This window comes from Pongo pygmaeus, chromosome 1 (assembly GCF_028885625.2).
Source record: "Pongo pygmaeus isolate AG05252 chromosome 1, NHGRI_mPonPyg2-v2.0_pri, whole genome shotgun sequence".
Lineage (NCBI taxonomy): Eukaryota > Metazoa > Chordata > Mammalia > Primates > Hominidae > Pongo > Pongo pygmaeus.
The window spans coordinates 49,410,970-49,433,372 of NC_072373.2; the positions used below are offsets into that span (position 1 = coordinate 49,410,970).

General features: G+C 41.8%; 1 protein-coding gene across 7 annotated transcripts in view; it reads right to left on the minus strand.

Moving 5' to 3' along the window:
• NR5A2 (nuclear receptor subfamily 5 group A member 2) overlaps positions 1–22,403 on the minus strand; it is a 150,232-nt gene that overhangs the window by 66,769 nt on the left and 61,060 nt on the right. The window lies entirely within an intron of this gene.

Sequence of the window (22,403 nt, forward strand, 5' to 3'; positions counted from 1 at the left end):
CCATATGACTTTTGGAGACAAAGACATACAGCCCATTTTGTAACCAGTGTTAACTGAAAGTCCAATTGTGCTGGACTGAAGAGAACACTCACCAAGCATGATGTCGGTGCTAACTGGAATTTCTTTTATAATTTGGACAATTTTGCCACAAACTCTCTAAACTTCAGTTTTCTGATCTGAAAAACGGGCCCAAGAACAGTAAGTATCTTCCTGACAAGGTTGCTATGAGGATTACAATGAAAAGTGCTACATTATAACAGGGATCTTATGCACGTTCCACCTTCCCCTCCAGGGAACTGCATTCTTCAATGACAAATGCACATCTGTCTCATGTCCAGTCCTCATATTTAAATATGGACAGCATATTTCTCCATTTCTATAGCTATTTGTATCAGTTTACTTTTTGTTTTGTGATGTTTACCGGACAAAAACCTTGGTGTACCCAAATGTGATGGCCATGTTTAGACACACACTATACATCATTGAAAAAGCAACTGACATTTATATGTTATGTAATATTTTTAAGAGTTTTTGTGTATTTTAGATTTGACGTGCAAAACATGCCTTTGAAGTTAGCAGAACTGGTACCCATTTTTTCAGATGAGAAAACAGGGGTGTCAGAGAGGTTCAGGAGTGTGTCTAAAGACTTATTGGCTAGGCACAATGGCTCATGCCTGTAATCCTAGGACTTTGGGAGGCTGAGGCGGGCAGATGACTTGAGGTCAGGAGTTTGAGACCATCCTGGCCAACATGGTGAAACCCTGACTCTACTAAAAATACAAAAATTAGCTAGGCGTCGTTGTGCACACCTGTAATCCCAGCTACTCAGGAGGCTGAGGCAGGAGAATCACTTGAATCTGGGAGGCAGAGATTGCAGTGAGCAGAGATCACGCCACTGCACTCCAGCCTGGGTGACAGAGCAAGATTCCATCTCAAAATAAGAATTCTCGTTCTCCTTCTCACAATCTAGGCTGTCTCCAAATTATATCAAGAGGCTCTAGAATTTTATAAAACAAATACATTTAACTCACTTTATTAAATTCATTTTTATGTGGCCATTCCATAAGACTCTGAATAGCTGTCACTGATATATTAGTAGTGATAAGAGTTTCTGGCTAACTTTATTTCCACAAGTTCAGGACACAGTGAGCTCAAGAAAGTACCAAACGTAGAGCAAAAACAAGGATTTGAGGCACAGTTCCACACTTTCTAGCTATGAGAGCTTGGCCAAGCTGCTTAATTCTCCAGCCTTATATTTTCTCAGCTAAAAATATATGGGGCAAGTCTTGTGAAGATGCAATGAGATAATGGATGGGAAAGCCCTTTGTGAAGTGTAAAGCAACACACAAATGCAGAAATAACAACTAACAGAAGGCTCCCAACTGGAGGATCATGTAAGTGCTGTTTAGAAGAGAAAAAGAAATTACTTACAGAAATCGAAGCCATAATCAAGCTCTGTGATCAGGAAAAGGCATCCCCGAGCACATGTCCATCAGAAATGTTTCAAACCAGTAAGTATGTTCTGACCAAAACAATTACATTCATTAAGTAAATAGCTATTGTTGAGAGCCAATTCTTTGGTGGTTATAAGTGCCAGGCCCTAGCATATAAGGGTGGACAAGATAAATGCAGTCACTGCCTTTTTGAAAATGATTCTGGTGCGGGAGAATGTTCACCCAAACAGTATTTAGTGGTTTAGCTGACAGTGAGAGTTCACATTTTTCTTTGAAGGAAAGTCTCCAGAATGGCATGTGGTTTTACAATCCAGGTGGTGGGCAGCAGCTTATGCAGATCTGCCCAAATGTTCCCTGCCAACAGCTGACCCAAGGAGCTGCGGCCTAACGTCCTAACAATATGCATGTCATTGCACGCACAGCAGATTCCAGGAACTGATCCTCTCAGGTGCTAAGAAGTGATTTCAAAGCCAGGTGCACTTTGCTCTCTCTGGGTTTTATTATATTCTCATACACTATCAGCATCTTATTTCAGATATATTAGTCTATGATGATGGTAATTTGGTTTTGTTATGTTGTTCTTCTGTGATGTGAAGTATTAGTATTTAGCACTTATTTCAGGGAAGCCCAAAATACTTTACTTTGAAATTGGCTCCCTATTAACAATTACCATACATGTTAATGTTGCATCAAATTTCCAAGTGGGTGGGGGACTGTAGAATCCCCAAAGTCTATTTATGGACACCTAAAAAGGATTCCAGCTTAAGAGCCAGACTCCGTCTCAAAAAAAAAAAAAAAAAAAAAAAAAAAGAACCTATTTATACAACAAGAAAATTTATTATTCCCATTTTGCAGGTGGAAAAATGGAAGAACTGAGACTATCTGCTGGCCATGAACAAAAGGAGAAAAGGTGGGTGAAAATTAAGAGAAGTATGTCAGCCAGGTGTGGTGGCTCACAGCCATAATCCCAACACTTTGGGAGGCCAAGGTGGGAAGATCACTTGAGTGCAGGAGTTAAAGACCAGACTGGGCAATATAGGGAGATTACAAAAAAATGTAAAAATTAGCCAAGTGTGGTGGCACACACCTGCTACTCCAGAGGCTGAGGTGGGAGGACTGCTTGAGCTCAGGAGGTTGAGGCTAAAGTAAGGCATGACTGTGCCACTGCCTTCCAGGCTGGGTGATAGAGCAAGACCCTGACACATACACACACACACACACTCACACACAGAAGTATGTCTTCTAGAGCCATCTCATCAAGGGGTCTTCCTCTTCATTTGCATTTGATGGTTCTTGTCCTTCATATATAACTTGACAGAAATAGTTATGGTAACAAGACCTTGCCACAATTAAGGCATACTAAAATTGTAAGACAAGAATCTGATGCCGGGTGCCATGGCTCATGCCTGTAATCCCAGCACTTTGGGAGGCTGAGGCGGGCAGATCCCTTGAGGCCAGGAGTTCGAGACCAGTCTGGCCAACATGGTGAAACCCCGTCTCTTAAAGAATTAGCCAGGTCTGGTGGCAAGCGCCTATAATCCCAGCTACTCGGGAGGCTGAGACAGGAGAATTGCTTGAACCCAGAGGGTGGAGGTTGCAGTGAGCCAAGATCGTGCCACTGCACTTCAGCCTGGGTGACAGAACAAGACTCTGTCTCAAAACAAAAAACAGTCTGATTTTTCCTAGATTTCTTTTCTTTTAGGATGCTGAGGACACACTTCAAAATCTGCATATCCTCTGTTCTTCTGCTTCTCTAAAAATTGTAGGAATAGGTGAAATTGAGCCTGTTTCCTGTAATTAGTACTTCATTTTTTTATATTCTGTGCTGTTCACGTTATCCTGTCTTCCTTTGTGTCTAACAGGGCATCTCCTATAATCTCCCTGCTTTTGCAAAGTATTATGATTGTTTGCCTATTCTTCTGCCTTCCCTGAGGGCAGGGACAGATTCTGAAGCTACAGCTCCCAAGTGTCTTCCATGGTTCCTGGCAGAAAAAAAAGCCACTTAATAAATGCTTGCTAAATGAAGGAACAAATGACTGAATTACTTTTACTTCTGCAGTTTTCTGTGTATCTTGTGCACCTAGCCCACAACATAAGCAAACAACTCTTTCATTGTTTGTAGAATTAATGACAATCTTTACAGGGCAGTGACTACCTCAGCAACTTGCATCTGACCCCTCTCACACGTGCCCTGCAGGTCTGCACTCACAGCTGGCCCTTGGTAAAGACTTGACTGATTGTAATTTTAACACCCAACCCCCCCTACTTGACCAATTGATTCCTTGTTTTAATACTGTCCGAGGAGGTTTTCTATGCCAACATTCCATTTCATTATTTTCCATAATTGATTATGTGATATTTTATATTATCTTGAAATTGGTGAGTGTGCAGCTTCACGGTGCTTTGGATAACAGTTTTTACGCAGCTCTATGAATAAAAAAATAGGGTAAATGTGATGGCTGGCCTGTTCCCTGGTTTTCAACAATTGAGCAATGTTGACAATTTTGAAGATTTTTAATTTTTTAAGAAAAACAGAGTTATGGGTGTGGGGATAGAAGAAGGAAGGGGAGAAAAATAATCTCCTTCTTTTAAGCAAATTCTCCAGGTATTAATGCTGTCAATAAACAATTTAGAGTGGCATCTAGGCAGTTCTGGGAAGAAGACCAAGGAAGTGTAAGTTCCACATTATATAGCAAAACCTCTCACTAGTGGTTAGCAATACCACCTCATATAATCTTGTGTTATCAGCTATAATAAAAGGAAGGGCTTATCTCAGAAACCTAGTTACTTATCAGAGAAACTATTTATATTGATATTATAGATGAGAGTGTAAAGGAATACAAGTCCCATATTGTTATGAAGCACAACTTCCCACAACCCAGAAAGTTAATCATTAGAAACTTGTACTTTTTCATAAGAAGAGTGAATCTAGGCCGGGCATGGTGGCTCACGCCTGTAATCCCAGCACCTTGGGAGGCCGAGGTGGGCGGATCACAAGGTCAGGAGTTCGAGACCGGCCTGGCCAACATAGTGAAACCCCATCTCTACTAAAAATACAAAAAATTAGCTGGGCATGGTGGCGGGTGCCTGTAATCCCAGCTATTTAGGAGACTGAGGCAGGAGAATCACTGGAACCCAGGAGGCAGAGGTTGCAATGAGCCAAGATGGCACCACTGCACTCCAGCCTGGGCCACAGAGCAAGACTCTGTCTCAAAAAAAAAAAAAAAAAAAAAAAGAGTGAATCTGGCCAATAATTAGAAGAAAAATGTGTAGACCTTTGTCAAGCTCACATTTAGCCTATCAAAACCTTTTTGTGGCCCCCTCCCATTTGCCTTTTAATAGTCCAGCAAGCTGTTATTTTACTTTCCTTATTGCAGAGGCTTTTTAAAGTTGACATCATAGATCCTTGACCTCCTGGGCTCAAGCAATTCTCCCATCTCAGCCTCTTGAGTAGCTAGGACCACCAGAACTCACCACCATGCTGGCTAATTTTTTTTCTTTTTTGTAGAGACGAGGTCTCACTATGTTGCCCAGCCTGGTTTCGAACTCCTGGACTCAAGGTATCCTCCTGCCTTGGTGTCCCAAAGTGCTGGGACTATGGGTATGAGCCCCGGGGTCTGGCCAGTGATTAAACTTAAAGAGATTTTTAAAGAAAACATTCTACAATATGGACTGGTAGTTTTAAGTAGACATGAACTAATTTCTTATTTCTGATCGTTAATTTTGGTGTGTCAAGTCTTGTGTTAGAAACTTGAGGGAAAACAGAGTATTAAAATACAATCCCTGCCTTCATGAAACTCACACTCCAATGAGAGGAGACAGAAGTGTGAATCCATTATTATAATGCCATATGCACAAGGAAAACAGGAGTAGTTTATACCATTCCATTTCTTGGGGAGGCTTCCCGGGGGTCAGAGAAGGATGTGCTGAAGCAGGTTTTAACTTGTAGAATCACTTTGTTTTTCTCTCTCTTTCTCAGTGTTTCCTGTTAGAATGCTCTTGGAACAAAGTATAATGTAGGAAAAAAAAAATGAGACTGGGCAAGGTGGCCCACATGCCTGTAATCCCAACAATTTGGGAGGCTGAGGTAGGAGGATCACTTGCATCCAGGAATTCAAGACCAACCTGGGCAACATAGTAAGATCCTGTCTCTACAAAAAAAAAATAAAAAGTTAGCCAGGCATGGTGGCACATGCATATGGTTCACGCTACTCAGGAGGCTGAGGCTGGAGGATACCTTGAGCCCAGGAGGTAAAGATTGCAGTAAGCCATGACCACGCCACTGCACTCAGTCTGGGCAACAGAGCAAAACTCTGTCTCAAAAAAGAAAAAAAAAGGCCAGGCATGGTGGCTCACGCCTGTAATCCCAGCATTTTGGGAGGCCAAGGCAGGCAGACGACTGAGGTCAGGAATTCGAGATCAGCCTGGCCAACATGATGAAATTCCATCTCTACTAAAAATACAAAAATTAGCTGGACATAGTGGCACGTGCCTGTAATTCCAGCTACTCCGGAGGCTGAGACAGGAGAATCGCTTGAACCTAGAAGGCGGAGGTTGCAGTGAGCCGAGATCGCACCACTGCACTCCAGCCTGGGTGACAGAGTGAGACTCTGTCTCAAAAAAAATAGAAAAGGAAAGAAAATGATTTTGAAGATACTTCAGAATCATTACAAATTAAGTCCAGCTATTATTCCTTCTTTTTTTCTTTCTGGCAAAAAGAAAAAAAAAATCCCTAAAGATGAATTTCTATCTCTTTTTGTAACAATGATGACATTTATACAAGTTTGTTCTGAAGACGGGAGAGAAAAATTAAAACCCAAACAAATCAAAATCAACTTAACATATCTTAATGAGAACCTGCTCTGGGCAGGACAGACACACAACTGCATTAATCCTTTACTGTTTTCATAAAAAACACTGATGATTATCTGCAACCTCTATAATAAACTGCTACAAAGTCCAAGAAAAAATGATTTCACATTAACAATGATTAAACAAGCACTAAAAACACTACTGTACAAGAGAACTAAGAGCCAGTAAAACGCCCTAGACAATTGTTGCAATACTCAATAGATTTATAACCAGAAGTTCTTCCCTGCCCAGAGATAACTGGGGGTGATTCCAATGTGCTTTCTAATTGTGCTGCTGCTGTTCCATAATACAAAGTCCTATCTATCAACACTTCCTTGGATAACTGAGCTATGCTGGCCCCTTTCCATGTTTCTCCAATGGAGCACAAAGGACCTCCCCCTAACCTCCTTTTGCCATATCTGGACTCTCTCTTTTCTATTCCCACCAAACCCCAGTTTTCATTCATTTCATCTCCCATCTACATCACACCCAGTAGTCCCCCAGAATCTGGACCTACACCATCTCCATACTTCTCCCTCTTGTTCTGTTTTATCATATACAGTTACTACAACTATCTCTTTTGGTCACACTGTTCCTTTGGACAATCACCTTTTCCAAATTCCCTAGACTTCTCTTCAAAAATCTTCACCAAACCAGATCTCCCTAATCAGTGTATGCTGGGAGTAGATTATCCGTGTGCCTACTTCTCCTCCAGCCTAGGTTGGCCTGCGGCAGCCAGAAACTGGGGGCAGTTGCCTCAGACTGTGAGCAACCCGCTTTGTTGATACTGCTGTGACATGTAAATATTATTTTGAAAATATGAGCTATATAATGAAAAAGATGGAGAAGTTTTTCTTTAAATGTCCTTTCCCATGTCAACTTCAGCTCTTATTACATCCTAGTTCTTTGGTAAGCATTGCCTCTTTGCTGTAGTTATCTTGCTTATGACTTGTTACTTCTACTACCGCTATTGGGAAACCCTTACATTGTACTCTCAGGCACTATCCTAAAAGCTTTACATGCAGGCCAGGCACGGTGGCTTACACCTGTAATTACAGCATTTTGGGAGGCCAAGGCGGGTGGATCACCTGAGGTCAGGAGTTTGAGACCAGCCTGGCCAACATGGTGAAATCCCCTCTCTACCAAAAATACAAAAAATTAGCCCGGCGTGGTGGCATGTGCCTGTAATCCCAGCTACTTGGGAGGCTGAGGTAGGAGAATTGCTTGAATCTGGGAAGCAGAGGTTGCAGTGAGCCAAGACCACTCCATTGCACTCCAGCCTGGGTGACAGAGTGAGACTCCAATTCAAAAAAAAAAAAAAAGAGTTTTACATGCATGAACTCATTTAATCTTCACAACAACTCGATGAAGCAGAATTTATTATAATCCTCATTTTACCAATGAGGAAACTGAGGTAGAAAAGTTAAGTAACTTTCCATATGTCACACAGCAAATAAGCAGCAGAGCCAATATTTGAAGAGTTCATGGTCCTAGCAACAAGACATATAGCATTATACCTTACCTAAAATATCCATCAATGCATTGAGAAACGATTCTAAAAGGCGTCTCCTTCAGGAAGTCTTCCCTGATCAACTCCATCCCATACTATTATTCCTATATTCATGTAACCTTTTGTAATATGTTAACCTGCATTAATGGATTTAGGTTGTGCAAAATTCTTAGAGTAAGGGGTTCAAAACTTGAGTGCATATAGACTGAAAATTAAATTGTACAAAATAAGCTTTCATTGTCTTGGGGGCCAGATTTTTGGAACTTCATAAATTGGGAATGGGAGTAAAGGGAAGTAAAATTGGAAGTGAAGCAGAGGTAGGGGTGGAGGTTAGTGGCTGTCATTCAGCTGACATCCTTAATCTCCAGGGAAGCAGGGCCTCCTCGGTCCTGGCCGACGTTCACATGTTTAGGTGTAAAGTGAACGAGTAGAGCAGCAGTTGGGAAATGAACACGATAGCTGTCAGCAGAAGGGGGAGACAGAAAACAAAACAGGCTGGTCCTCTGCTTCTTGAACAGCTCAATCCAGAGTCACTCAGTCAGAGGCCTAGACTTCAGGAACCGCTAAAGGAACCACTCTGTAACCCAGGGTCCAACAGTGAGCATTCGCAACCATGACAAGTCATTGGGAACAGGCTTATCAAATCCTCTGTTTAAAAAGTCATGGAATGGTGCGATTTGTATTAGAGAGTCTTTATCAAAAGTTTTTAAAATTCTTTCAAAGTGTAATGTTTCCAAAGTTAAGTTTCATTTTTCCAGAACATCCATCTGCATGGTATACACGGTATACCTAGCCCCCAGGGATGTTAAATGTAACACTACTTTATATATAAAGATATGCTAGTATCACTTATTAAATGTCAGGTTTTTCATTTATATAACTGTGAGGTAATTACATAAGTGAGAGACAGCTTTGAGGTTTACAGTATTGTATGTAAATGTTAAACAGCACTGTGAAGAACATATAATCACCAGGGTATATAATGTAATTTAGTCTGCTTCTTTTGCATAGAATTATAGCTACCTTCTCAGAATTTGTCAAACCAAAGGACAAAGTTTGGCCAGCTTTTATTCTTCCTCTTAACCACGTTTCAAAAAGCTTCTTGTTGAAATATCAATTAATTACAAACTAATGATAAGTTCATCATATCTGGGGACTCAGGAATTTGGTCACCGCAGTCCTGGTAGACTTTTCTGTTTCTTATGTTTCCATATATAGCCACATATAATTTATATGATCTGATTAAGGTGAGCACTAACAGGTAATGGGACTATTTTTGCAAGTGGCTTATGGAATCAATCACATTCCATTGCTTCAAAGTCAAAGCATGTACACATGTTAAGATAGAGGAGGAAAAGGAGGTCTCTGCCACTCCTGGGTTAGCTTTCCCATACTTCCCTTAAGAGTTGTGCTCAACATGATGATTCAGCTAGTGCGGTAGGATGACTCTTTCATGAAGTTGCAAAGTAAAGAACATAGGAATTCGTGTACTGACAAACTTCATAGCCTACCTAGCCTCTGATTTTTTGACACTGGTATGAACAAGGATGATTTGTACAAGGGCATGTTTAACCTAGGAATCATTTATCTTCTCAGATTGTGGATATACCCTAATCAACAATAAATCAAACAACATAGATTAGTGCTGGGGACTCTCAAGACTTGAATGAATATAACACCTACTTGTTATCCTCAAGGAACTTATAAATGAATTGGACCAACAAGACATAGCCCTGCAAAATACTTAGTGCATCAGGAAGCATACAAAGTATTACACTCTGTGGAACCAATAATTCAACAGTAAATATCTGTATGTATGCATATATAGATATGGATAATGTCACATCCTTAAGAAAAGATTTGGAAGCAGTTTATATGTGAGATGAATAAACTCACATATAAGATGAATGGGATAAATGAAGACATGAGGATAAAGGGAAATAAAGGCAGGAAAATAAGTCAAAGCCAAGGATCAGGATCAGCCCCAAAATAAGCTTCAAAAGGGTTGTTTCAGTCGTTGCAAATGAGCCACAATTTGGTTCCTTGCAGCCAGAGCACCATTACTGACATGATTTCTATTTGTACATGATATAACAATCAAAGCAGTTATTTGCAAAACAGCTTCTCCTACTACTGGACTCCTGAGCAAAATTTGTGGGTTTTTCCAAGACAGAGAATTCCAGATTATGTAAACAGGGCTCTAACAATATCCCCACAGTAGATACGATATTTTAGCCTCACAGAGAGTGTTCCTTTGAATGCCCTCAGTGTACGCTGATGGCAATGTTAAGAAGGGCCAAGATGATTTGGTCCTAGAGCACAACTTTCTAATGGTCTGTTTTATTACAAAGATAAATCAAGACAATACAGAAACAGAGAGAATGCATATATTTTAGGCTGCATTATAGTAGATGCCAGGCTGCATTATAGTAGATGCCAGGGCTGTTAAACACTATAAGGAAATGCATAGCTTTGGAGCTCAGAGACCTGGGCACCCATCTTGGTATTCTCACTAACCAGGTAACTTTGGGCAAAGAACTAAAACTTAACAGACACCCTATTAAAAACACCACATAGCAGACATCCTGTTAAAAATACTTAAACTGAAATCCAAATAAATAAATAAATAAAAGCAAAATATGAAAGGTACTAAATGAAGTACGAAGGAAAATATTTCAGGTGATGCAAAATGTTCATGAGCTAGAAAAGAAATATTTTAAAGTAGATTAATGAGAAATATTTTCCAGTGCCTTCTCTTTCTGGGTATTGTTTCGTTTATGACCACTACATGTTTCCTGTTCTCCAGTTTAGAAATCTCTTATGTATAATTAAAGCAATGTTCTCACATGTCTAACCTGGCAGATAATATTCAAGTAATGAAAACAGAATCCTTCTCAGCTTGATATATTTTCCTCTGGGTTGCTTGGAATGTCAAGAAGGCAGTTGTGAATATGATGGTCATTTTTCTAATAGCATAATGAGGTTATGTTTGTAATTCTCATTTTCCAGACACTGCCTTAAAGGCAACAATGCCATCAGCCAAAAAAGAATTCCAGGTGTGGCCAGGCGCGGTGGCTCACGCCTGTAATCTCAGCACTTTGGGAGGCCGAGGTGGGTGGATCACGAGGTCAGGAGATCAAGATCATCCTGGCTAACATGGTGAAACTCCGTCTCTACTAAAAATACAAAAATTAGCCGGGCGTGGTGGCACGTGCCTGTAGTCCCAGCTATTTGGTAGGCTGAGGCAGGAGAATCGCTTGAACCTGGGAGGCAGAGGTTGCAGTGAGCTGAGATAGCGCCACTGCACTCCAGCCCGGGCGACAGAGCAAGATTCCATCTCAAAAAATATAATAAAATAAAAGAATTTCAGGTGTGCAGCAGACCTATCATCTGGATATCAGTGATTATGGCATAAATTAAGGAAGATTTTGGTTGCCCTCCAGCTTGTAAAATAGATGCACAATGAAGGTCCTTGGCATAGTAGGGTTAAGAAGAAAGGGAGAAGGTGAGGGATATTCCAGAGGGCATGCTCTGTGGCTCCCTTGAGGTCGTTTAATGCAACTTCTTCCTTTATAGATTGCTTTACAAAGCCAGGAAAAAAAAAAAAAAAAAAAGGCTTATAGAGGCTAAAATGTCCTTGGGTCCTTTTTGGCTGGCTGCTTCCATCAGGCAGTTGGCCAAAGAAAGGAGAAAAGAATTCGAGTGGCCTAAATATTACTCACCAAAAGTACAACCAAAATTAGGGCAGAGGTAAAGCAGAGGTCCCTAAGGACCATTCAGTGATGGGAATTCTCTGGGTACAAAGGCTCCTGGGAGAATTCCTCTGCTCAGTTCCCCAGGGACAAGTAGAGGATTTGTCCCTTCACACAATTTAAATTTCCCCTTAATGTCACAGTGCTAAGTGTACAGTCAGTCTATGCCTTCAGAGATTCCCAGAAATGGATTCATAGAAAGTAGTAGCAATTGAAGATGGAGCTCCAACAGTTGAAGTTTGGCCCTAAACTACAGAAAGTTTAAGTCTAGGTAAACAAAACAATTTTTGCTTTGTTAAATATTTCTTAATAGTGTAGAATATTTAGTGGGAAATATTTATGCCAGTGCCCTAAACATAGCATGTTAACAGTAATAGGTCGTATCTAATTTTCTGTCTTTGACACTGTGAATGGTCTCCTATTTCATTACCTGCACTGGGGACACCCCCATTCTGTTACATGCTGAATCACACCCTGGTACTAGGTTCACAGCAGGTGCTTAATTAATATTTGCTGAATCAATGCTGAAAGTATCTGATAGCTACATTTCATTCAACTACATCATTTTATAGAAGAGGAAACTCAGGCTAGGTGGGCTGTGGTTTATATAAGGCTACTCAGGTGCCAGAAACAGGATGGGAATCCAGGTGTTCTGAATCCAAGCCCGGTGCTCTTTCACTATGCCTGTTTCATATAAGAATAAAGAACAATCTTCCTATTTTTTTCTGTAAGTTATGTTTTTAAATATAATATTGCCCAGTTTCTTTCCTGCAAGTAAATACATTAATGGTAATTTGATTTCTCTATTTCAAATGTAAAGAAATTTGTGATTTGGGAAATGAAGTCCTTTGGAAGTTTACAAAATACAAAACCATAGATACCAAATGATAGAACCTTGGAATTATCTGGACATAAAATCTAGATAGATGCTCCTTCCAATTTGGGGGAAAGACAGAGAAAGTGATTCTGGATGGGAGATGAACTGAGGCCTAGCATTTATTCTGGGTCTCAGTCCCAGAAGACTCGGAGGTGAAGTTGTCAGTGGCTCCTCTTACAACTGCTTACAGCTCGGTAGGGTGGAGTATAGGCACCCACTCCCATTAGATAGCTTAAATCTCAAAAGGAGGGACATGGAAACATCATTCACAACATTGTAAGGCACAAGTTTTGACCAATATTTTAGTTTCCTTGACCTGGCCAGTTAAACAGGGGAAAACATTCTACACAAGCTGCAAGGTAATGATTTTGAAATCAGAATCACATTAGCTAGATTTTTAGCAAAAACACACCTAGCTCTTTTGCACTGTCTGAAGAGGGTGTGTCTTATGGCATATTTCCTATTACCTCTACTTTCATATTCTTCCTATTCTAGATTAAAGGAGAAGAATATGCAGGCTATGATACTATACTGCCTCTCCCATTCCCACCCAACATACACACCCCCTACACACTCCCTTCCTAAGACATCAGCATTTCCCTGTTGAATCTGTCCCCATGAGGCAAGGACTCTGTAGGTCAGTCCCAAGACAATCCCTTTATGTCTTCCATATTTCTAGATAGCCTTTCCTTTACTCACTGTTAGTAATCTCTACAACTATTGGGTTTATATCTGAATATAATGATGAAAGATAACACATCAAGATCTGTAAGAAGTTATGCATAGCACAGCCATCCTGATATACAAAATATAAGTTCCCCAAAGGTGGCTGAGAAGTGAAAGACAAAGTATTGAATTTCTTTTTCCCAATTATTCTCATCATAAAATGGGAGAAATACTCTTTGTATTAACGGAATGCATTTCTAACAGAGGTGAGTGATGAAGGGAGTTCTTTTTTTCTCCCTCGTAAGAAGGGGGAAAGAGAGAACTGTATCCCTTCCCATTGCTTTTGGATTTCATACAATAGGAATAATATTCTGAAGAGGAGGAGTGGCAATAAAAAGAAAAAAAGAAGAAATAATATTCTGACAAAGGTTTATTTTAAAAAAAAGAAATACTACCCAATTTAAGTGGTTGATCTTGTGTGTGTTTTATTTGAAATATGAATCACACAGAAAATGGGTTTGATATTTATAGAAAGAAATTGTTTACATTTTCCATAAGCATGCAGTGTTCTTTGAGGGAAAGCATTTTTCAGAGAAAGAAGAACTGTGTTTCTAGAGGTATTCTCATGGCTTCTCACACACATGCTTATTCATGCATGCAGGTCATGCTTCGCTTAATGATGGGGACATGTTCTGAGAAATGCATCATTAGGTGATTTCACCCTTGTGTGAACAGCAGAGAGTGAACCTCCACAAACCTAGATGGTAGTGCCTACTATGAACCTAGGCTATATGGAATAGTCTATCACTCCTGGGCTACAAACCTGTACAGCATGTTACTATTCTACAGTACAATACTTGTAAGTATTTGTGTAATTAGAAAATGGGCAGTAAAAATACATTATTATAATATGTTGGGACCACCATCATATATGCAGTCCATCATTTATGAAACATCGTTATGCTGTGCACAATGCACTGTATGTTTGGTTGTTCAATGACACGCTGCTTCTACAGAGTGACTGAGCTGGTTGGCTGTTTTGCTGGAGTGGGCTGGTTGACTCATGTCAAACAAGAAGGTAATTCAGCCAACTCATTAAATCAGTTAATTTTTTTAATTGAACTGACCAACAGTTTCTGCTTGTGTAGATAGATACAGGCCTAGAGAAGGGTTGTTACCACATATCAGTCGTACATACATACATACCACAGTCTGTTTTCCATAGCTTATAATACAACTCTTACCCTGTTGTGTTTGAGTGTCAGGAAGGCAGCACAGGCCGGGCACGTTGGCTCACGCCTGTAATCTCAGCACTTTGGGAGGCTGACATAGGTAGATCACCTGAGGTCAGGAGTTCAAGACCAGCCTGGCCAACATGGTGAGACCCCATCTCTATTAAAAATACAAAAATTAGTCGGGCATGGTGGCGCACACCTGTAGTCCTAGCTATGCAGGAGTCTGAGGCAGGAGAATCACTTGAACCCCAGAGGCAGAGGCTGCCACAAGCTGAGATCATGCACTCCAGCCTGGGTGACAGAGTGAGACTCCACCTCAAAAAAGAACAAACAAAATAAAGCAGCATTGTGGTATGGGTGCAGATTGATAACTAGAATAACAAAAATGCAGCAACATGAGAATAAATTTCCAAATTAGTCTGTCACATGTCCTTGTCTTAATGATACTGGCCATTACACACAAGTTAGAGAACCAAAGCATTTCCAGGCTCGTCTAGTAGTACTTCTCCTATTATTTATGTCCCATTAGACTTTTTACTGCCAAAAAATTTTTTTAAAAATATTACCTGCTGGCTGGGTGTGGTGGCTCACACCTGTAATCCCAGCACTTTGGGAGGCCGAGGCAGGCAGATCACAAGGTCAGGAGATCGACACCATCCTGGCTAATGTGGTGAAACCCTGTCTCTACCAAAAATACAAAAAATTAGCCGGGCATGGTGGCAGGTGCCTGTAGTCCCAGCTACTTGGGAGGCTGAGGCAGGAGGATGGCGTGAACCCAGGAGACGGAGCTTGCAGTGAGCTGAGATGGCACCACTGCACTCCAGCCTGGGCGAGAGTGCGAGACTCTGTCTCAAAAAAAAAAAAAAAAAAAAAATTACTTGGTGATGGTTAAGGACCTTTACTTAGAAGATACCGAGTAGTAATCATAACCCACTCGTAGGAGAGAGTATCTAACAACATTCACCAATGGACATCCAGCCAGGTGCTCAAGGTCAGGTGAATTTGTGCAGCATTGTTCTATATTTGTTCCCTGAAGTCTCATGCCACTTTATCTGAAGTGCCTATGCATTTCTCACTAGGCTGAACACAACAGTTCAAATTGAGGACTATGGGCATCTCATTGCTATTTCAATTACTCAAAAAGAGCTATAGGCATGATGGCACATGCCTATAGTCCCAGCTACTCAGGAGGCTGATGTGGGAGGGTTGCTTGAGGATAGGAGTTTGAGTATGCAGTGAGCTATGAGTATACCACTGCACTCCAGCCTGGGCAACATAGTGAGATCCTTTTTTTTTTTTTTTTTTCTTTTTATTAAAAAGGAGGTCAGATGGAGCCTGATTGAAGGGTAAACTACACCTTCTTCCTCATTGTGACCATCTGCCTTCACAAAGGCTGGGGACAGAATTATATCCTAGGATTTGGAATCTTACAAATATGTCCAGTCTTCTTGTTATGTTTAACATATTCCTTTATGTTCTTTTCTATCTATGAGAACTCTAGAAGAACACTACTTTTTCTGAAAGTTATTTTAGTGCCTGGTGTCTAAAAAGGCTATTTTTTCATCTGAAGAACAGTCACATTTTGACAATCAAAGTGGCATTTGTCCGGGCGCAGTGGCTCACACCTGTAATCCCAGCACTTTGGGAGGCCGAGGCGGGCGGATCACGAGGTCAGGAGATAGACACCATCCTGGCTAGCACAGTGAAACCCCATCTCTACTAAAAATAAAAAAAAATTAGCCAGGCGTGGTGGGAGGTGCCCATAGTCCCAGCTACTCGGGAGGCTAAGGCAGGAGAATGGTGTGAACCCAGGAGGCAAGAGCTTGCAGTGAGCCGAGATCGCACCACTGCACTCCAGCCTGGCGACAGAGCGAGACTCCTTCTCAAAAAAAAAAAAAAAAAAAGTGGCATTTAATAGATGTATATTTTAGAAATACCCATCCAGGCTGGGCGCGGTGGCTTACACCTGTAATCCCAGTACTTTCGGAGGCTGAAAAAAATGGATTGCTTGACTCCAGCAGTTCAAGACCAGCCTGGGCAACATGGCGAAACTCCATCTCTACTAAAAACACAAAAATCAGGCAGGTGTGGTGGCCCGCGCCTGTAACCCCAGCTACTCTGGAGGCTGAGGCACGAGACTCACTTAAACCCCTGCTTAAAGGTTGCAGTGAACAGACATCACGTCACTGCACTCCAGCCTGCACAACAGATCAACAATCCGTCTCCAAAAAAAGAAAAATAAACAATTTTTTTTTTGAGACAGCATCTCACTCTGTTGCCCAGGCTGGAGTGCAGTGGCGCAATCTCGGCTCACTGCAACCTCCACCTCCCGGGTTCAAGTGATTCTCCTGCCTCAGCCTCCGGAGCAGCTTGGGACTACAGGCGTATGCTACCACGCCCGGCTAATTTTTGTATTTATATTTTTGTATTTTTAGTAGAGATGGAGTTTCACCATATTGGCCAGGCTGGTCTTGAACTCCTAACCTCCTGATCCGCCCACCTCGGCCTCCCAGAGTGCTGGGATTACAGGCGTGAGCCACTGTGCCCGGCCAAGAAGTTTTTAAAAATTCAGAAATACCCATCCAAAGAATGAGGTTAATTCAATTTTGTGAAAGTTTGGGTTAGGTACTTGCCTCAGACTCAAGCTTCAAACTCTTCCTCGAGGCAAAATTTGACGTAAAATCTAGGAAAAGGAAGTTTCGGAGGAGTCTATAGACTACAAAGCCACCTGCTCATGTGCACAGCGTTGTGCTTTGATTGGAAGAGATTCAAGGATGAACAGGAAACACTTTTCAACGAGCTTGTAACCAAGCGTAATGAAAATATCGAGTCTTAGGGGCTTTGGAGGCTGCTGTTTTCTCAATATTCATAGTTTCTCTGGAAAACCGTGTCTGAAAGTTAGAAGGGATCTGAGTCTGCTTTTATCCAGTTTGCATCTGGAATCTATACATCTTTTAAAAATTGGAAATATTTGGCTTGTTGGCTTGTTTCCACCTCATTTCTAGAATTATTTTGGCCCATTTCTTCAAGGAATTAGTACCCACGTATGTGTTTTATGAGCTGGATTCACCAAGCCTACTTCCTCGGTGTTTCTGCAATTAAATAACCACATATATACATCAATAGCATTGAGTTTTGACAAAAAGGAACATAGGGGAGACTCTTGAGTCCTGAAGATTGCACTGAGCAGGTATCTTTTCATTAAGAAATGACCTATGTTGGCTGGGTGCGGTGGCTCAAGCCTGTAATCCCAGCACTTTGGGAGACTGAGGTGGGTGGATCACAAGGTCAGGTGTTTAAGACCAGCCTGACCAACATGGTGAAATCCCTAAAACTACAAGGGAGTCTAATTGTACTAAAAATACAAAATACAAAAATTAGCTGGGCGTGGTGGTATGTGCCTGTAATCCCAGCTACTCAGGAGGCTGAGGCAGGAGAATTGCTTGAACCTGGGAGGCGGAGGTTGCAGTGGGCCAAGATTGTGCCACTGCACTCCAGCCTGGGCGAGAGAGTGAGACTCTGTCTCAAAAAAAAAAAAAAAAAAAAAATGACCTGTCTTTTAGTAATATCAACGTTACACTTTAAAGCAAGTCATCTGCCTGTATTCAGATAAATGTAATCCATACTTTTGAGCACACATGATTCATAAAAACTACAGAAGAAAAAGAATAAACCCATGGTAGAAAAGCAACTTATTTATTTTAAAACCTTTTTTTCTGACTAACTGATATACCAGCACAAGAGCCTAACACCAGAAGCCAAAAGGGCCACCCAAATAAGGATGTAAAAGCATCCACCTTTTGCCCTGGATGGCACCCCAGCTAGAATTCTCAGGCCCAGAAAGCTATCTGTCTATCTCCATTCACACGTGAGCTAACCAGTTCATGGAGGGAAGCACCAATGAGCTATCAGATCAATATGGTGAAGTATGGAGATTGATTTCATCCCAGCGTAAGTGCATTAATGAGCTCCTCTGTGTGACCTTTGCCCAGTGGTACAAATTAGACTTCACCGCAGACCACATACTTAAATGGGATCCTTCAGTATTTGCTCGCTTTTAATAAAGAACACTGCAGACAGACCTCAAAGATGACTACAAAAACTTATAGTGCATCTTTTTATACAGGGAAGGAGGTCTTGCAGAGTTACTATATTATGTCTGAAATTATATAGCATTAAATAGACAAGATAGCATAAATGCAAACTTTCAAAGTAAAGCATGTTCCTTTAAGAAGCGGGCTTTTTGTCTGTTTTTTACTAAAGGTGTTGAATATGTGTCTATGCAGGAAACCCTACTAATGGCTTCAGTTAATTCTCTCAAAAAAGTTCAGGGAGATACAACTGTGCTCAAGATCCATGTTTCTCAAACTTGAACACACTTAGAGTTCACTTGGGGGTCCTGTTAAAATACACAGTGATCCAGCAGGTCGGGGGACTGTGATTCTACATGTCTAACAAGCTGACTAATGAAACCAATGCTGGTGGTTCATGTACCACACTTTGAATAAAAAGCTCTAGAAAATTCTAGCAAACCAATGCTTCCCACTCCACATGTACACATCAGTCCTCCACACACACTCACACACCAAAATGTTAGACACAGGAATATGGGATGAGAACAATAACTAAGATGGCAAAGGGGACCAGGTGCAGTGGCTCACGCCTGTAATCACAGCACTTCGGGAGGCTGAGGTGAGTGGATCACGAGGTCAGGAGATTGAGATCATCCTCACCAACATGGTGAAACCCCGTCTCTATTAAAAATACAAAATTAGCTGGGCATGGTGGTGTGCACCTGTAGTCCCAGCTACTCAGGAGGCTGAGGCAGGAGAATCACTTGAACCCGGGAGGTGGAGGTTGCAGTGAGCCGAGATCGCACCACTGCACTCCCGCCTGGGTGACAGAGCAAGACTCCATCTCAAAAAAAAAAAAAAAAGAAAAGATGGCAAAGGGTAAGGAAGTGCAAAATCAGACAGGTCTGGTACAGAAACAGGCTCCACCAGTGGCCAGCAGATCAGTGTGAACTTAGGCAAATAACTAAACCCCCTGAGCTTTAGTTTATTCTGGCTGCAGTCAAATTCTAATTAATATTGACCCTCCCTACTCCCCTTGTTGTAAGGGTTAATTGAGCTAATACATGAATAGAACTTCAGGCTTGAGCTCAATAAATAGTAGTCACTGTTAGAGTGCATCACTCTTCTATAAAAGTCAGATCTGGTCCCTAACCCTAGCTTGATCAAATATTACAAAGCAAATAATAATTTAATGCAAATACTGGAGTTGCTGCAAGTTAAAGCAACAACTCCAGTCTTTTATTTGGACATGGTCTCCCTGTTAATTCTCTTAATTGTCTTGGGGCCAAGCAGAAAGAGACCATAGCTGCTGGGGAGACCCAGAGGGATATTGATCTCAGAAGAATGAATGCAATGGCACCTACTTTAAAAGCAAGTCAACGTTGTCAAGGCTCAGGATGGCACCAGAACACAGGTTAAGACAATGCTGAGGTTCTTGGAATTTCCATCACACTCCAGGGTGATTTATTGTGTACATGAGTGTGAGTGTGTGTTAGGGAGGGGGCAGAGGCTGACACTCAGGGAAACCTGTGTCTGTTTGTCAGTTACTTAGAGACATCTGTGCTGTTCTCAAACTGGCCCTGGTATCGCTGATGCCCCCTACCTCCAGGAGTACAGCCTCACAGCCACTGGGAGAGAAATCCCAGGACACTGAGAAGGGTTTTTGTTCCCCTGGATGTCCTTGATCTTACTTACTGATTTGAAAATTCAAGGTTGGAAAATGTATTCATTTGGCATCAATCTTTAATCCCAATGAAAGAGTAGACACCCACAGGAGTGATAGTATTTAAATCAGTGGCTTTACGAGTATGGTCCAGGGAGTCAAGAGGTTACAACTATTTTTCCAATTACACCAAGATGTTATTTGCCCTTTTCACCCTCCACTTCTCAGGAGTGTGCAGAGACTACAGGATGTAATGACATCATCACTCTGGTGACAAATGGAATGTGTATTTGTGGATGCTTGATTTGTAACCATTTCTCTGTTTTTAACTCCCAATACATTATATAAACTAAAGGTCTCCATAGTCCTTATTTTCAGAAGTGCAAAGGGTCCTGAGACCAAAAGGTGTGGGAACCACTGCTTTAAATCAACACAAGTCATTTGCATGTAATCATAAATGAATTTCTGACAAGTTAAAAATTTTGTGGTGTGACTACCAAATTCAAAACTCTGTGCTAGAGTTTGTGAAAGGAAACAGTGACAAGAAAGAGGTTGGAAAGAGTTGAGGGGGTAGACATATAACTAACACAAACCAGGCTAGGAGTGAGTGTGCAATTGCGATCATCATACATCCCGACCCAGATTTTGCCAGATAGTCCCCATTTCAAATAGTCCCCCTTTCAAATACGTCCAGGCCTACATTTAGACTAGTCAAATCAATGGCTTTGAGTTTGGCAGGTGGGATGAGATGGAGAGGAAGACAGTGATGATGAGATACCTGGTTGAGGAATTCTAATTTTTTCTGCATATGCAATAGAAAGTTGTGAGTGATATGATCAAACCAGACAACCCAGGATAATAACTGCAAAGAATGTGTTGTTTGACAGTGCAAGAAAGAAACAGGGCCAGGTGCAGTGGCTCACGCCTGTAATCCCAGCACTTTGGGAGGCTGAGGAGGATGGATCCCTTGAGCCCAGGAGTTCAAGACCAGCCTGGGCAACATGGCAAAACCCCATCTCTACTAAAAATACAAGAAGTAGCTGGGCGTGGTGGCACATGCCTATAGTCCCAGCTACTCAGGAGGCTGAGGCACAAGAGTAGCTTGAACCTGGGGGTGGAGGCTGCAGTGAGCCGAGATGGTGCCAGTGTACTCCATCCTGGGCGACAGAATGAGATTCCTTCTCAAAAGAAAGAAAGAAAGTTGTACAAAGTTGCAGGCCAGGTGTGGTGGCTCATGCTTGTAATCCCAGCATTTTGGGAGGCTGAGGCGGATCACTTGAGGCCAGGAGTTCGAGACCAGTCTGCCTGACGTGGCAAAACCCAGTCTCTACTCAGGAGGCTGTAACATGAGAATCTCTTGAACCCAGGAGGTGGAGGTTGCAGTGAGCCGAGATGGTGCCACTGCACTCCAGCCTGGGTGACAGTGCAAGACTCTGTCTCAAAAAACAAAACAAAACAAAACAAAACAAAACCCAAAGTTGCAGAACTAAATGAGGCTTATTGGAGGTGATGATCGTTTATGTTTCAGCAAGCAATTCACGATGCTGCTGTGGAGTTTGTGAGAGAAAGTATGGCATAATTGTGTTTGTGGGAGAAATCGCTAAGAATGTGTGGATGAGAAAGTAAGGAAACCGATAAGAGAAAACTAGAAAAAAATATTGTTTAAGGTTGGGTATGAGGGAGAGGAGCTAGTGAAGAAACCTAGCAAGGTGCACTCACAGAGGAGTACTGAGTAGTGACCAAGAAGTCTGGGCCAGAAGGAATTTCAAGGATGGCCAAGGATTAAAATGGGGAGAGAGGATGAGGGCCGAGAAGATGTGGCTAAGGTCCTTGATGATGTTTAAGATTCACAAGAGGCATTTCCCATGGAGAAGTGCAAATACAGTGAGCTTGCTGCCCGCCTTTAGCACTGCAGTCCTACAGTGTTGGCTGTGGTAACATCAAAAAGAAGAGGTGGAGAAAAGGGCAAAGGTGTCATGATGAGAAAAGGTAGGATGGTGACAGACAGGGAGACCCATGTAATGTGGTGTTCTGTGTTATTTTCAGGAGGGGAGCTTTGCACATACATGTGGACTGATGAAAGCCAGTGGAAGAGGAAAGATTTAAATAACAAGGGGCTGGGCAGTCGGGCGTGGTGGCTCACACCTGTAATCCCAGCACTTTGGGAGGCCGACGTGGGCAGATCACCTGAGGTCAGGAGTTCAAGACCAGCCTGACCAACATGGAGAAACCCCATCACTACTAAAAATACAAAATTAACTAGGCGTGGTGGCGCATGCCTGTAATCCCAGCTACTCAGGAGGTGGAGGCAGGAGAATCACT